The sequence below is a fragment of the Melitaea cinxia genome, chromosome 5 (assembly GCF_905220565.1).
Source record: "Melitaea cinxia chromosome 5, ilMelCinx1.1, whole genome shotgun sequence".
Lineage (NCBI taxonomy): Eukaryota > Metazoa > Arthropoda > Insecta > Lepidoptera > Nymphalidae > Melitaea > Melitaea cinxia.
Genome location: NC_059398.1, coordinates 11,829,844 through 11,849,078, shown reverse-complemented (window position 1 = coordinate 11,849,078; position 19,235 = coordinate 11,829,844).

Below are 19,235 nucleotides of genomic sequence, written 5' to 3'. Positions count from 1 at the left end.
CGATTATTGCCTACTTTGTACTAAGTATACGTCTGGAACGATACCTTCTGAGGTTTTAGATTTGTTGGTAATTTACTTTTACTTTTATTACTACTCGCAGGCACATATATATTATATACAAATATTTGAGCATAAAATTCAAGAAAAAAAAAAAAAAACTTACGCTATTATTGTAATACAAGAATCTTTTTATTTCCTTTTTATCTTAAACACATACATGCGTTTACTCTACACAGATTTGCTGCTCTAGATAGCTGTAGCAAGACTTTGCAGTTGAAATATAAAAAGTTTTAATTGGTTTTGGATAAATTATTTTCAAACTTAATTTTGTAACAACAAAGTCTTCCACATACCTACCATATTAGTATAAATGTTTATTTAATAGCATATCTCTACAATAACGCCCAACTGAATCCATTTACGCAGTTTGTGCGTTGTTTGTCAGTTATTTAGAAGCTGTTGTTATGGAAACATTTAGCAGCTGAACTATTAAACTGAACATCACATATAGTTTTGGAGATATTTCATTAGGTATATCTACATAAATGAAAAAGAGGTTATTGACTTAATTATTACAATCTATCAACCTCCTTTGTATCTTTTCTATCCTACTTGACACTGACGAAATTGTTTATGCTATTTTGATTACTGATAATAGCCATCTAACAGTAGAAATGGCGGAGAATTTAACATTTTACTTTACTACAAAACTTAGAAACACAAGAAAAAAATCATAGCAAATATCAGTTCAATTTAAGTGATAGGTACATAACTATCCCCTATTATTTCATTTTTCTTTATACAGATAGAGGAACATATTGCCAATCGTTTACGAATGAAGGGCACAGTAGTTCATTCAGAATACAAAGAGAAAATTCAAATTATCTTTTTTTCTAATACAAGTAATTGTAAACATCTGTCTTTCATACAACTCTAAGCACTTATCTATCCCGTGTACGCTGCTCATTTATACGCCAACAAGGTGCTAAAGATAATAAAAAAATGCTCCCCACAAAAGAACACATAAACACAACCAAATAATAATGGAACAAAAACACTGTAAAGGTAGAAACTCCACCTGATATATGAAAAAAAAACGAGATAGCGCCCTTCCGCACCCCAAATAATACCTACATCGAACCGCTAAATGTATCCAAGAGAAATGTCGTCGCTTTAAGAATAGCTTAAGCGGCTAATAGTTTTATGACACGCATAACACGGGGATTCATATCCGAATCATAGCATAACCATCCTTATTACATTAACATAAGAATTATTATCCCATTCATAATCGAACGGAAATAACAGTCGCAGAGCATTATAGCGACATTAGACAGGGGAGAGTCCCAAAGGTAGGAAAACTCTAGGTGTCCGGGGTGTACGGGGCGAGGGGGGAGTTTGATAAAAAAGGGGCGTGCCCGGGATAACGAAATAAAACGCCCGGGGCTCGACCGTGCGAACTCCGCTTAACGCAATAAACATTTTAATTTGAACACGAAATTCACGCTGAGATGTAAAATTACAGCGAGAGTGGGCGGCGAGGCAAGGAAATCGAGTTATGAGGACGTTTCGTATGCATCTCTTATGAAGATAAATATGTTTTTATTTTGGAATGAGAATTACGTTATGAACTGAATCGCACTGAGAATGGGAATCCTTAGATATCTTATATTATATTTTCTACTTATTCGACAATGTTTTGGTACAGAAATATGGGTTAGATACATTTGTACTGTTCTTGATTAATTATTTTTTGTTTTAATTAAAAAATGTATGTTTAAATAATTATAATAGTAAGTGCATAAGCATATTGTATATTGACTGAACGGGAATTTAAACCTATTCTACGTACCTTTTGTGAAATTTAAAAATAAATAAATAAATAAATTTACAAACGCAGTACTCAGTACTTAGGTTCTTATGTATAGTTATTATACTTATATTCAACTCACATCCCATTATTTCTTCTAAGTAATTATCCTTAAGGTTAATTAATGCTAAACCATAATTTAAATGTAAATAATAAGTTATTATTTAAGTTCACAACATATCCATATACAATATAAGTTCACAATCTTGTGAGGTGCCCAAATATTTATTTGAATAATCAAACTAAATGAATGTTTATTGTAATTATTCCAAAATATAACATTTTCTACATCTTATGACGTAAGTACAGCCTTATTAGTATGGATCTATATCAATATCTAAACGCTACGGCTTAAAATTTTTTTTCAACAGTACAAAATAAACGCCTTACACTCAACATCACATCATCATCACATCAGCCTATCGCAGTCCACTACTGGACATAGGCCTCCACAAGTTCGAGCCAAAAATGGCGTGAACTCATGTGTTTTGCCCATAGTCACCACGCTTTGAAATACACAGGCCGAGGACGGGCAGCAGCGTCATCGGTGCGACAAAGCCAGCCCTGCGGTCACCAACCCGCCTGCCCAGCGTGGTGACTATGGGCAAAACACATGAGTTCACGCTATTTTTGGCGTAAACTTGTGGAGGCCTATGTCCAGTAGTGAACTGTAAAGGCTGTAATGATATACATAACTCATTCAGTCTGTAACATCCCCACTGTTGGGCATAGGCCTCTTTCCCCATGTAGTAGAAGGATCAGAGCTTAATCCACCACGCTGCTCCAATGCGGGTTGGCGGATATATTCCCTACTATGAGTAATGATCGCCATCGGGTGTACATGATAACAACCGGAACCGACGGCTTAACGTGCTCTCCGAGGCACGGGGGGGGAGACCCACTAGGACTGCAGAAACACCCAGACCACAACAAACACCTGTATGGCCAATACAAATGTTTGTCATGTGCGGGGATCGAACCCGCAACCGCCAGCGCAACAGATACAATCCATGGCTGTAAACGTTGCGTCAACGCGGCGTCACTTACAGTTACTATTTTTTAATTATGTGCAAACAGGTAAAATAAATATAAGCAGTAAACAGTAAGATATCATAACCAGACGTGTATCAGTAAACTGTTATCCAGATACATCGACAGATCAGTTTAGGCGGCGACCGGCGACACAAATGACCGGCGGAAGCGGCGGAAGTGAGCGACGCCAGGGCATATCATCGACTTACTGACATCACACGTTTATCATAGATGTAATACACGTTCGATAGGTACTAAGAGTTTGTGTTAGCTCTGGTTAGACAAATTGACTGTAGGTACGCCAAGGTTGCGACGGCATATATAAGAATATGAGAAATTGTCAAACCAATCATTTTTATTTTTCAACTATTTGCCAGGTACAATACAGTTTACAATAAAGACAATTGTTCATACCAATATAGAATTCTTAAAATAAAATTGAAATTAAATAGACACTCAAATTTGTAAATACCTAATAGGCTTAAGCTATATACCAATAAGAAATAAATAAAATAACCGCTTTTTATTAAATCCATATGCATTTAGTACACGGTACATATACCAAAATAGCAAAATTTACAATTTTTGTCTGTCTGTCTGTCTGTTTATTACGGCTAATCTCTGAAACGGCTGGACTAATTTTGACGGGAAATTCACTGATAGATAGCTGATATAATAAGGAGTAACTTAGGCGTAACTTTACTTACTTACTAGGCTACTTTTATTTTTTAAATTTATTTATTTTATATCTTTGCGAACTGAACAATAACCTTTTTGCTAAATTACCTACACGCGGACAAAGTTGTGGGCACAGCTAGTTTAATTAAAAATACTTCAAGACGTCTGCAAAACGCTCTCAATAACCATTATCTATACCCAAGCACATTAACTGGTACCTAAAGTTTGCAATTTATAACAAATGTCCATATACAATGTCTAGAATAACAACGCCGAAACTTCTTTAAAATTTACATACGTAAAAAAATAATATAAATGTAGAGTCCACTGCTGTTTTGTTTTGATGTCACTTAACGATTATATTGCTAATTGACCGTTTTATGTTTTAAATACTTAATTTTATAATGGAACAATATGACAACAAGCATTGCTTGAAGCTCAATTGAGTAATAGATACTTTTTGTTAAAATGATATAACAGTACCTATTATTATTTAATACATAACATTTGTTTGGCCTACATTTATCTACTTGTGTAATGAGGTATTGTAAAAAGTTTACTTAGTGTTTAATCGTCAAAAATTATTATTAAATTATATTATTTATTATGAAATTGTAGTGTTTGATCAAATAAAGTGTTATTATTATTATTGTCGATTTATAAAAATTTTGTAATTCGATCCCGATACGTCTACTACTGTTTCAATTAGTAATTCTCGATATTAAAATTATAGGTCAAAAAAGTTCCAATTCGTGTTTGGAAACTAATGAGTTTTTATTTGATTAAAACATGACTATAAATAATTAACTCATCAATCTATAGACGATATTTGTAAAGGTCAGAGATGTCTCCAAAAGCATGTCACGAGAACTATAAAATTTAAAATATGTACGTAAAATCTAATCATATAGATATAGACTACATAGGTTACATTATATTTTGTCTTACAAATATATTCTATATATATTTCTGTCGATTTTCCTCCTTAATATAACATGACGACATAAAGTGCCTTATGAAGGTGACTATACCCTCCCACATCTCCCCTTTCCTCTTAAGCCTCACAGCGTTATCTATCAAGTAGTAAATCTAAACCTTATCACTATCAAGATAAAGTTCATATTGGAAGTTAAATGTTTCCACTATCTCACTATAACTTAAGTGATTCTTATGCCGATGGTAATAAAGTCGATGATCCAGTGATAATTACATATATTTACGTATATAGTAAAGAGTACAAGCACTCTTGAGTAACTCGATGAGGTACCCATGAATTTTCTCTGCATTTTGTATGTGTCATGGATGGCCACTTGTTCCGATATTCACTTAAGGAAATGTTGAATAAAGTTTTCGTACCTAAGCTAGATAGATACTTTTGTGTGCGTTTTTAATTTTGGTTAAGTGCTTTTTATATGTGTGTGAGTGTGTACTGTTTGTATGCCTATAGATGTTGCTTATGTACCAATTAGAAAAACATATTGTTTACTTTTATTCTATATTTAACCTATTTGTCTTTTCCTTTAGCCTATTTCGATTTGTATGTTGGTTTGTAAGTGCTAGGTATAATTAAAAATCAGATTTTTTTTTTAAAAGATATCATAAAGTAAGTAATTTTATTTTTTTTTTAAACTAAGAAAGATCAAAACAAAAACTCGTCCAATGTTTGGCATACAATGCACACAATCTACCTTCATGGTTTTACCCGTCAATGAAATACTTCCACTTTTCCCGCTGAACCTCTGTACGTTCCATTTTAAATACTTTATAACGTTAATACCTAGAACACATAAGAGAATTATCAACAATTTTTTTCTAACTTTTCAATGTATTGCCAGCACAAAAAAAAAATTAAGTTTTTCCTTAGTTTGTTTAATTAACAAGACTACATTTAGGTTTAAGGTGAAATAAATGAATTAATGTTCGAGAAAATGTTTTAATGTTGTGACGTAGTAATAAACATATGCAAGTCGATACAGATATTTGTCAAAAGCGATCAAATTCGCGACCGCTAATTCAACAGCCAGTGGCTGTGATCACTGGGCTAATAATCGTCAATGATTAAGATGTTCTCATAAATAATAAATTTCAACTAAGGATAAATATATCATACCTATTTTTACATTTACGTATAATATTTTCAAACCATGACAAGCACAATTTGACCACACGCGATCTATGTAAGCCTGCAGCGCTTGCGCATCCAATATGGATATTGTTCCTTTACGTTCACTGTTAGGTATTCGTTATGGCCCTTTGAATTGAATATCCGCACCATGTTTGAATTACACTTAAAATGCCTTTTAAGTACATAAATTTGACCTTTTTATTCACTCAATAAAAAGGTCAAATTTATGTACAAGAATAATATCAAAGGTAGAATAATAATCAAAAATAAATTATATATTTTATTTTGTATACCTGTAGTTACGGTTTGCTGGCATGTTATAGTATTTATAAATACTATTTATAGTATATTATTCTTATGATAGTAGGTACATAAGTAGATAGTCAGTTACTGTAGTATATAAACATGTATCAATAAAAATGGTTTATAACGAAGCAAACTATACATATAAAAAAGAATAAACGAAAAACAATTAAACTGTTTTTCACAATTATTAAATCAAAATATTTTTTATAGATCTACCGAATAGAACGACGTAGTCACGTTACAAATGAAATATATTTAAAAAAAAAACACTAATAATACTCCCAGATTCATTACTCGGCTAATAAAGCACGTTAAGTACTCCATATTTAAATAAAACAAATGAAAGGAGTCGGGCTCATCTACACTTAAGGTGAGCATTTGCAATTTGCTTAATGATGATGCAAGGAAGCATTCGCCTTGGGGTGAATATTTTTTTTACCTAAATACAAAGTGTTCGGGTAAAAATAATTGAATTATTTAAATATGGAACGATCGAATGAGATAATCAATCATGAGTGAAAATTAAATATCGTGCTTAAAAAAAAATCCGTTAAAGAAGTTAATCCTACTTCTTGTCATTTTCTTTGTGTCACAATTTAATAATAAATACATAAACATTTTATTATACGAGTATATAAGTAGATTGCTGACGCGGCTTTAACCCTGTTTTTAGTTATGTTTTATGCTCATAAGATTCATAAGTTTATATTTTGAAGAATAAAGTTGGTTTTATTTTTAAATCGAATTATATAATAGGACTGTTGTAAATTTCAGTTAAACCTGAGATAGCGATTCCTTTTTTTTTTTTAAGAAACAACATCGATCCTAAAAACTTGGGATACTTAGGAACTGTATTAATATCTATAACAGTTTATGATTCACTATTATTGGTATTTCAATGAAACATACTGTAACGAATCATTAAAATTATAATTATTGTACAAGTATTATTGAGAACCTTTATTAAATTACAAAGAATGTCACTATGATATTTAAAATATTAGTCATAACAATAATTACGGGTACTGTATGCTTACATAAGCTCGCGATTGTGTAAGCGTGTAACTTTTAGTTACCCATTTTATTACATTAATAATTCTACATAAGAATAGTTTAAGAATAGGTGACCGCAGGGCTGGCTTTGTCACACCAAAGACGCTGCTGCCCGTCTTCGGCCTGTGTATTTCAAAGCCAGCAGTTATCAGCAGGATATCTCTTAGTCGCCTCTTACGACACCCACGGGAAGAAAGGGGGTGACTAAATTCTTTACTGCCGTAGCCACACAGCTTGTTCTATATATAGTCCATGTATATAGTATCCATTAAACTGACGGTCCGTGAGACTATTACAGGGAGTCACAAATCACAGAGTTCTTTGGAATCATGTCAAGTAAATAATAATTAAACAAATGCGGTTTGTTAAAAATTAATAGGTATTAGTAATAAAGTTATTCTTATCAAATGTGGATTATGTTAAAAGGTACTTACACAGAATTGTGTAACTACGTCTGAATAGTGTATGTATATCTATGAGATTATGTTATTTTTCATACAGCGTAATTAGTTTGTAGAACCTAGTCAAAAATAAATATTCTTTCCTAATGTACAATGTTAATAATAATTCTTATTAGTATTATTTCGTAACGTAGATATGTGGAAGCTTCTTTCAAGTCTTAAGAATAACACATATCAAAAATTTTGGAACTCATTCTGCTACTGCGATGTAAAGTGAAACAATAGGTACTAGTATTACAAACCAATGTTTAATATTTATTAACAAATTTTCAATAGTAAGTAAAGTATGAAACACGATCTCATAAGTTAAATTACGTTTTATCTTTACCTATTAATGTAGAGAGTTGAAGGCAACAGTTTCAAAACGAATTTACATTTAGAGAATTCACAATAATAGTTGTTTGATCGAAGTTTTCATTGTCCGTGTGTCGCGTGGTAATGCGGCCCGTGACGAATGAATTACTTGCACCTCAGCACAATGGCCATTTCACAGTATCGTCGACCAATCAAAACAAATTACCGATTTCGACATTCGATATTCGTTCCGATATAATTTCCTCGGTTCGTGCTCGAAAATCGCGATAGATTGTTGGACATATTTTATTATAGCGGAAAGAAGACAATGGTCGCTTTGTAACATCAGTACTTTAAATACATTTATTCTAAAACTGTAAATGTACGAAGAATATTCTAATTTCAAAAATAAAGTTTTTACTAATTTTATTTGATGCCAGTTCTATTAAGTACCACAACAAAGTTTGGTTGTGAATAAATGAATATAAATAGTTAAAAGTTAAATTATATAAAAAATAGGCTACAGTTAAGAATACATTATGTATCTAAACAAAAGTAGAACACTGATCATTTCATACATCAATTTATGGGAACAATTTTTAAGATTAGTTAGCACTTACATGTTAACGTTACTGTAATGTGCTTTACTTTAACAGCCTTTAAATGTCGTACGCTGGGCAAAAACCTATACTCCTATGAAATAGAAGGATTGGAGCTTAAATCGCTACGTTAGGTACTTCACTTGTGGGTTAGCATATGATTGGGTAAATATCTCTATAGGTATTTCTTCTTAAATATGCATGTTCACTCGCGATGTTTTTCTTCACGATATAAATATCAAGCTTGTACTTGAAAAAATGACGGTGCTAGCCTTGTTTAAAGCCGCGAATATCTAGTACTGATTCACATGTTTCACGCAATATGATGTCTCGAATCCGGTTGGACTATTACAATTGGTACTGTTACAATTATCATAAATTGTAAGAAGTTTAGTACTTACTAAGATCTTCATGTCCTTGGGATCCGCGGACACGGGGTCGATACTAACCTGAAAACAAAATATAGAAAATTTTGTTGATGACATCTTTAGAATTTGCTTACATTTTTCATAGTATCCGTAGCTATTATATTTAACGAAACGAGTAATGATTACATTCTAAAATTATAAAAAAGTTTATTGAAAATAAGAAATTCATTAAAAATTCAAAGCAGAACAAACATCAAACGATGTATCAATGAATTTAAAATTACACCATATGCAAAAGGTTACCCGACTCTATTTCAAACGTAGCACAAAAACAGAAACTAATTAGAAAGTCCCTAAAAAGTTATCATAAGTCCGTGGGTACACGAGCGAATTTAATTTAGAAGGTTTTTAATTATGGCAGCGGAGTCGGCCAGTTTCGGCGCCGAGCGGCGGCAGCCCTGTAATTATGGCCAGTAATTGCGAGGCCGAGGCCGAGGCCGAGACCGTAGTCCCTACGCCGACCGTCTAGCTTTGTATTATGCCACTGAAATTAGGATGCACCCTTTTTGATGCTCCGCTCTACTTATCTTAGAATTTTTGATTAAATTCGTGTTATAAATGTCTTATATAAAGTATGATAATTATATTAATCTAAAAGTATCACATAATATACCTATTGAACATGCAGTTATAATATCAGGATTTCAATTTTAGTATAGCGTTATTTGGAATCATTATAACATTTATTTTTGTTCTTATATTAATTTTATGTCATTCGTGAGCTTTAGATATAAATCATTAAATTTAAAAAAGAAGTAGGTATAGCTAATCAACTAAAATAACAAAATACATTATATTTCATTAATTTTTCCCATAACATTCACATACGTTATTTTAAATATAAAAAATAAATGCACCGTATTTGAAGTGATAATGTATAACACATTAAATTAAAATAGCCTGGACGAGTAATTTCTTATGGGGAATAGAAAATTGTAATTACACCACGGCCTACGTAATGTATTCGTCCGGCCATCTTTCTGTATTACGAGTGCATAATAATAACAGTAATAACATAGTGACAGATGTTTGTCTGTACGTTTTAAAGTGTTTGAGTGATTCGAAATTATCTAGGAATGTTGTGTTTTAGTACCTACGTGCAAAAGTATATATTTAAATCTTAAAATTTAATATTATTTCGTCTTTACAGTCTTTTTATTTATCGTGCGTTATATATATATATATTATACATATTTAATATAACTAGGTTAGCAAACAAGCGTACGGCTTAACTGATGGTATCTAAGCGAACGTAGCTTATAGGCGCCTGACATACCAGAAGCATCACAAGCGCGTTGCCGACCCTATCTCCTACCCCCCCCCCCCCCCCAGGAACTCTGGTAACCTTACTCACCAGCAGAAACATAGTACTACCCCAGTCGGTCTGCTCCATATTTTGAGCAGGAAAAATCCTGCTATGCCCTACCTCAGTTATATACTTACAACTTTAAAATTCGTAACACCTTTTTTTATATATTATTTGTTACCAAGTATTAAACTTCAAAAACATTTCTGTTTTGTATGTTAATAAGCAAGTGTTAGTGCCAATTCTCGTAAGATAATAATGATACATAATAAAAGTAAGAGCTACAAACTTACATCTTTCAAATATTGAAGAAGAAGACTAAGACTTGTCAGGAATGCATAATTTTAGTGTCTGAATATCTTATATATAAAAATTCTCGTGTCACAATGCTAGTTACCACACTCCTCCGAAACGGCTACACCGATTTTTATGAAATTTTGTGTGCATATTGGATAGGTTTGAGAATCGGCCGTCATCGTCGTCATTTTCATACCCGTAAGTTATAAGGGGGGGATTAAGGGGGTTTATAACAAATATGACAAAACAACGTTTGCGAGGTCAGCTAGGAGTTTATAAATAATAATAGTTAACAACAATTTAGCAATAGGTACATTTAACTTAAATGGTTTTGCGTTTCCAAAGGCTTGGCTTTTCCGGATTCAAAAGTCTTAAAAAATATTCGAAGTTTGAAAAGGAGCTTGGTTTATAAAGGCGACGGGCGAAAATGGGCCTGAACTTTACGGTCCGTTACATCATTGAAATATTTATCAATATTCGTTTCAAGTTTTTTCATTCCCAATGGCGAAACGATTCGTTATTTTACCATGGGATAGTAAATTGAATAATAAATTGAAACACTTTTGTTTTCCTGTGCCCTAGTATATTTTTCTGTCCTACAGAGAGACTTCAAATGTTGCTAGCTGAAAAAAACGAATTATTGGATTACCGATTTGTTTTATTTGTCTTTATTTTTAAGGTTTTTTATTATGTACTTATATTACATAATAAGAGTATGCAATGTTATCGTGATTTGCAATGGGTCTAATGGTTTTATCTAAAAAAAGGAGATTCTAAGTATAAAACGACTACCTTTATTTTTTAAGGTGGCAATCGAAGGCGTAAAAACTAATGTTTTGTCAGGTTTAGTCAGGTGTAAATCAAGTGTCAAAGCCATTCACTTGTTTTGTTCTCAGCTTGCGGCAGTGAATATTTTTGTGTTTTTATGCATTTCGTTTGATCTTTTGGTTTTCTTTCACGACTTTCGCTACGCTTAACAACAACAGCACAACAACAACACAACGACGTTTTTTACATATTAATTGACAATTCTCGCAGAGGAAGGGACGCCATCCGAGCTTATTATTGTAATTGTGTTGTAGGGAGACGAACAGTAGGTTGCTGTTGCCATGTAATGTCCGTAATATGGTACCTAGGCTGGGCAAGACATCAAGAAAATCTAATACCACCTGCACAATTTATAGATAACGTTCTAATAATTTATGATGATGGATAAATAAATGTTAAAATAATTAACAATTTTTTATTTAACTCTCCCCTTTATTATTGACAAATGAAAAATAACAAACACATAGATTCAATTGCAATAATGCTTTATCATTAAACCTAGGTGTCCATAATCGTGTAATTGTACTTTAAATAACACAAGTACTGAGTGACTATAACGATTTGAGGTTATTTTTTTACTAAACAAAGTGATCTTGTAACTTTTTTCTCCCATGAAGGATTTATTCAAAATGTTCTGTATTTGATAAAGGACTATAGTTTCTATAGAATAACACTAAAATCATCAATGTAACGTTCAGGCCCAACTTTCTATGGACGTTCGCCCGCCTCCTTTGGTTTTTAACTTAGAAAGAACGTGAGGTATTTTTATCTGTATCAACTTTAAATAAACTATTAAGTATAAATCAATTTAATTTTAATGTTTAACCGTGTGTAAGTAATTTATGAATACAATGTGCTCCATACAAAATCATTTGACATAATTATTTGGATCAATAACCTCTATTACACCATCATGGTTACGTTAAAAATATACACTTAAGAGAATCACATAGAACCGCTATCTTTACTGCTAGCTCTACACTTTTTATTTCAAACTTAAACTATAGATAATATTGTCAGTGTGTTCATATTGTAAATGGTCTTATCTATACATACAATACATACATATACATAAAAATTAAATTGAAGTGTCTGTCTGTGATTTGTAAATAACTGTGTTTTCAAGTGCACATAGTTATTTAATCGATACTAAAACACAAATAAAAGATTATTAAATTTTTGTCTGTTTGTCTTTCTATTTGTTCGGGCTAATCTCTGGAACGGCTCAACCGATTTTATGCGACTTTCACTGGTAGACAGAGGATGTTGTGGAACAAGTTTAACTGAGGTAGGGTACAGCAGAAAATATACTGCTCAAAATCTGGAGCAACCCCCATCCGAGCAACTGGGGAAGTACCTCGACCTTAGAGAATATCGCAGTTAAATAATATTGCTTTCAAGCAGTTTTGTGTTGGCTGGCGGATATGTTCTGTACTATTAGTGAAGACACACACACACACTCACATCAGCCTATCGCAGCCCACTGGTGGACATAGACCTCCACAGGTTCGCACTAAAAATGAGGCGAACTCATGTGTTTTGTCCACAGTCACCACGCTGGGAAGGCGGGTTGGTGAACGCAGAACTGGCTTTGTCGCATCGAAGACGAAAGTAGGTGAGTAAAGATCGCTATCAGGTAGTTATAATAAGGACCAGGGTCGAAGGCTTAACGTGCTTCCGAGGCACGGTGAGTGGACCCACAAAGACAGACATCCAAACCGGAAAGTAATATTTGTACAAATGCAAATATCCATCCCGAGCGAGAATCTAACCCGCAAACCGTCGGTGTTTTAGGCGACTACTCACATTACTATACTAGAGCCGTAGTTGTAAAAAAAATAAGCACATAAATAGTAAAAAGAATTAAATTACTACATTCTGCATACCAAAAAAATTTACTGTGTTTTGTGAAATGTTTATAGTTATAAATTAAAAAAGTTTTTTAATACTTGTCAATACCTATGTCTGTACATCTGTCTCTATAACGGCTAAAATAAGATAAAGGGAGTCACATTGCAACTTATACTTTTAAATTGTTTGTTGTGTTAGTTATAACCCTATAATAATATAACACCTTAATTACTAGTTTTTATTTCCTATAACTTGTTAAAACGCGTATAATCAGAGTCTATTATAGCTGTTCAGTGTACACTGATTTTGCACAAACTTTGGTAAAGTTTATTTTCTCTTCCTATGCCTATAACCATCTTTACCATCCCGTTCAATGAACATAATTATGCTTATAAATCCCTTTTTACCTTTTTTTTTTTTAATTTCTCACCTAACTCACCTAATTTACTAAACAGTTTCATATGGTATATGATATCTCAAATCTAAACAAATGCGAATTTAAATAACTCTAAAATTACCTATTACGATTTATATTTTATAGTTAATAGTTAAGTTACAAAAAAATCTAACGCAGGTGGAGTCACAATCTGCTGCTAGTCATAGATAGGTTAAAAGGATTGCATTTAATTATGATGACTGGCTTAACGTGCACCGAAAAAGTGTTTTAACTTTACATTATAATAATTATACTCTCAGATAGTAACCATGCGAGTAAAAAATAGCCTACTGTTTATGATCTATCCCTTTTGTTAATGCTTACAATTATTTCATATGTTACCGTAATATGTGGGTATTAAATATACGTTTATCAAAGTTATTTTGAGTATGAGAAGGTTCTCGTTTTTTCTCATTCATAACGTAACAAAACACGCATTTTTGTTATATGCTACTCTTAATTTTATTATTGTTATTTAACTTGCATTTGTTTTAACTTAAAAATAAAGTTGTTTACAAATTTTAAAATAACAGAACTAGCAGTTGCCCGTGGCCTCTCTATTTACAAAGAGGAGGTAAAGATGTGTATAATCACTATAATACAACAATGTAGGACCTCCTTGTATACCACATTTTTGTAGTTCACCTTTCGTGCGCTAGAACTACCATCCTGCTTGCAGATCTTGCTCTCGATCACGCTAGATGGAACAGTTGTGCGAAAAACAAATTTCCCTTTACGATATGACAGGAAAAAGGTTTAATTTTATTAAGTGATTTATAGTTGTAAAATAAAATTATTTACAGTCAAACTCTAATGACATTCATTATTTTTTATAAAATACCTACTCAGAGTTTTATGATAAGTTCAAATAAACTGTTAGTAATTAATCTAAGCACTTTTACATTACAATTGATTATTACGCACAAAAAGAATAATATACTAACAAAGCCATTATAAGCTAATCGAAATCATCGAACAAAACAATATCCATTCCGTGCACACAAAGGCGAGTAAAAGAAGTCGAACGGCTCTTTTCGTCTAGTGTGACGAGTCGACGGGAGGTGTTTGTGCTGTAATCACTTATAATCATACCAATTAAATATTTTTATTCCCATTCGCCCCTTTGTTAACTTCGCTTTGTTGACTCGCTCTGTGAACGTCTTTTGTTCGTATTTGGTTTCGCGTGAACTACCTAATTTACTTTTCATTCGATATTACGTAAAGATATCTTAAATTAATATTATTATAATAACGTATTATTATTTTGTTGTTCTTATTTAATATGATAATGTGATAAACTTTTTATACAACAGTTTTTTGTAAAATTTGTAGCTTACTACATAAATAAGTTACAACATTGTCGTTGTTTTACCAATACGTCAATGTTTTCTTTGTCATATTTTACGGTTAATTAGTTCCTTTATCTGATTAACCTATTTTTCATAAATAACTCAAAGATTACAGTCATTAGTCATATAGATTGCCTGTAACGATAAAACTCTAATCGATACGTCAAGTTGACAAGAATACATTATTGGCAGGACCTAACCTTAACGTATTGAAGTTTACTTGTATAAAAATTACACTAATTAGAGCAGCCATCATTAATCAACTTTTACTGTAATATTGTAGCATTTTTGAAGTAAACTTTTTTACGCACGCCTGACTTGGTGAGTAAGCTGGTGAATGCGTGACGAGAGCGTTACGAATAGTGTGATCAGGCGAGGCGAACGTAGCAAAAGAGAGAGGTACGAGCACACATTTTCTTTCTCTCACAGCCGGTAAAGTTTCGTATAACTAACACATAAGTAGTGCAGGCCCATTGTTCAGGCCTATTGCTAAAGAAATTTTACTTCAGTCGGGTGGTCTAAAGGACAATCGTTTTTTTAATTCTTCGTTTTGTAATATTTTTTACTAATTATTTTTAGCTACTGATATAAAATAAGTAATTAATTAATATCAATGTTCTCAACACCACTGAAACTTATTTCTTTTAAGTTTAATAATAAATGAAAAAGAAGTTTGAAGATTTTGTCTAAAAATCTTTAAAATTTTAATTGTAGTTTACAATAGCTTACAGATGTTTAACGGAAATAGAATAGGAAAATATTTGTGGATTTTTACTAAACTGATAGATATTTTTTGTGAGAAACTTATTTTGTTGATACAATAATTACAAAGAACTTTTTTTTTGAATAATTTGACAAAAGAATATTATAAAACAATTAACACTCAATAATAAAAATTACCTCGTTGAAGTAATTATTGTTGACATTATGAGGCGCGGGGTGCGGACCCCCGTGTTGGTGATAATATGCACAATTCATATCAGCCCATCCGTTTCCTCGCTACAAAGAGCAACGTCAACACACGCGACTTTATATATTTTATTAAGAAATATTCACGTATTATCTCGTAACGAATCGATGCCGCGGCCGAATCTCGCCAACTAATTGTAGGTTTCGGTGGCCGACTGAACGCGAGCGCGGTCTCGCTCGAACATAGCTCGTTTCACTCGCGACGCTGGGCGAGTGTTTGCTCACGCGCGGGGCGGGTCGCGCAGGGCGGCCGGTTAGGGCGGGCTCACGCAAAACTAATACAAACCGATAAAGCGCTTATTACTTATTGTCGATGTAATCGAAGCTTTCCGAACTAAAGATACATTGCTGTAACTCATACAAACGATATTTGAGATTATCCTGAGGCGTAAACTGTTAATTTGCTACGTGATTGATTCGTTTATCGGTGACTTATCACAAAATAATTTAGCATAGTTTATTAAAAAATACACTTAACTAAAAGTACATATAATATGTTGAAGACTACATTTACATTTAGAAATGTGTGAAAATACAATGAATAAAAATGTAAAAGCACTGATTTAGGTATGATTTATCAGGACGTGGGTATATCCTTTTTATGAAAATGTGCCTCGATGACATTGCTCCCGTGTGAGTTTTCATAAATTAATTTTGACACACTGATTACTCCCTTAAATTGGATTTAAACTATTTGCCAGACTGACATTTTTTCCATCTTGAATGTGTAGATACTATGCACGAGATGAGGTCGGTTCATAAGAACATACTAGGCAGAATCCTAGTCCAGAATGCTTCGAGGCTTTGTCTCATAAACTAAGTACGAATTGTTGCGCAGTTAATGGCATTATTGAAACAAATTAATATATTATTGAATATTGACAGTAATTTTTTCATATTAATTTTTTACTTACGGATTTGTACTAAAACAATTATGTTAGTGGTAAACTGTTGAACTAAATTTCGCAATATAATCTCATAAATATTTTTTTAAAGTACCTACCTAGAAACAATCATGTAAAACCTTCTATTCTTTAGATTGCTACCCGTAAAATATCTCAAACAAGTATTTAAACGACAAATACACGTCAGCTGCTACAATTTTAATCTAAGCCGAGGGTTAAAGTATAAAGTTTCATGAAAATCGTTTTTTTTTTTCTTCACATAAATAATAAATGTTTCCGGTTTATAATAAAGTACATCGTTACCCCAGCGCTATTATAAAAATTGGTCTATTTTTTACGTCCTCAATCTCTGCGGGGGCGGATACGCCTCGTATGACAGGATGCACTTTCCTGATATCACGCGAAATCTAGTCATGTGATACAGTAACAGATGTAATATTCCTTTTCAACATTTTTTGTTCATTGACTGTATACTGGACTTTATAGAAATCATCCTATTTACATCGTAGTTAGTATTAACAAGTGTTAACAACGGTTTAATAACGTATTCGTGGCAGTCATTATTTCCAATTATTTAAAATTATTGTTACAGTTTAAAGGTTAAGTATTCTTTTTGATGGCTTAATGTGTTTTATCTTTCCAATGACGCAATGCCACGAAAGTAAAAGAGGCATAACAAGTCATAACTATACAATGACATATTTAGTAAAATATTACTATTAAATTTTACCAACCTACTATTACTGCTACCTAACATTAATGTTCAATTGTGTTTATGTTTTATTTATTATTACCCCTATTTCAAAATATACTTACTGTTACTGAGAGAAGATTTATTACCATGTGGCAACATTCAACGGAACTATCGTTAGGTACCTCATATTCCAAAGACATGTCAAATCATTTTTATAATAATCAAATGGTTTTTCATTAAAAGTGATATTTTTCCTAGACTTACACAGATCTTAAAAATATATTGAAAAAACGTAAGAAATTATTTTATTTACATTCGACATTAAGACATTTATAGACGCTTGGGAATTCTATCAACAACTTTTTCACCATTGTTGTTTATATTAATATAAAGGTATTATCGGTACTATATCCATATACACCTTATCTTATACCTATTGTAATTCAACGATTTATATTGCGAATACTCGTAAGGTATGTAAAAAATATATTATTGTAAAAAATGACGCAATTATTAAACGTGTATGTAAATTTTTCTACAACAACTATAAATGAGAAATGAAAATTAGTATGATGTGTTGTTTTTTTTTTGGTATAAAATGTAAATATAAATGTGATCGTTATTAGTCTACGAACATTAACCACGCGCCGTTATTTAATCATTTCGACAACAAAGCTCAGATGTCGTCGCGATAGTACATTTTGTGTAGTACACAGAATGTGTAACATGTGCAAATGATAGTGATTAGAGCGCTCTGGGCGGCGCGTGTGCGTAATTATAATAATCTGCGCCCGCGCAGGCGTCACTCCCGCGTTCCTTGCCGAGCTTTGCTGTTTCTATTGTTATGACTATTTTAGTAATTCTTCAGAAAGATTTTGCTACAGTTAAAATAATAAGTAGTATTCTGGTTTTTAACTGTTTGTGGTAATTACATTATTGTTTTCAAAATTATTTCTTATTCCATAGCAATATGATTCTTAATTTTTTATAATACTTAATTAATATCATGGAAATAATTTGTGTATTACATGTGAGATTATTACCAATGTTCCTTTATAGCAGTTTACAACAACTGGCTTCCCACGGTTTCGTCTGGCTAAAGTTTGATACTCGTCCAATCATTTACTGTTTCGTAAGCGGACACCTGATCTTTATTCTTAACCAAGAGCACAGCCTAAGAAGAGAAAACAAATTATAAAGTTCGAAATTGGCTAATTCAAGCTCTTTATCTTTACTATATGTATCCATTTGTATCGTTAAATAAATAAGTCAAATATAAATAAGCAATAATCTTTGAAAAAAAATTTTGCAAGTAATATCAAAAGCTTTGTGCCACTGTTTCCTTAATAATTATAATTATTTTTGGCTTTATATTGAGCACGCGCTGCGCGCACGCATTTCGTGTCACCGCCCTCGTCCCGCCCAGGACTATGAGAACTGTAGGTTTCAAATAACCGTCACAAAGAGCTAGGTACATTACTACTACAGCCCTTTGTACGAATGTGTTATTATTTTTTAAAGAATTGTATATAATTACATATAATGTTATTTGTTGTAAAATTTTAACTTCATACATTCGTTTACAACTTAATGGAGCTGGGCGTGTTAAGAAAATGTAAAAGTGTTTGGTTCGAAATAAATAATTTATTTATTTAAATGTTTTGGAGATAAGATTGATTAGTCGATTCGACACCGACATGCCACTGACGGGCATAAGCCTCTTTATTCATTTAAGATTCTCCTTTGTTTGTCTC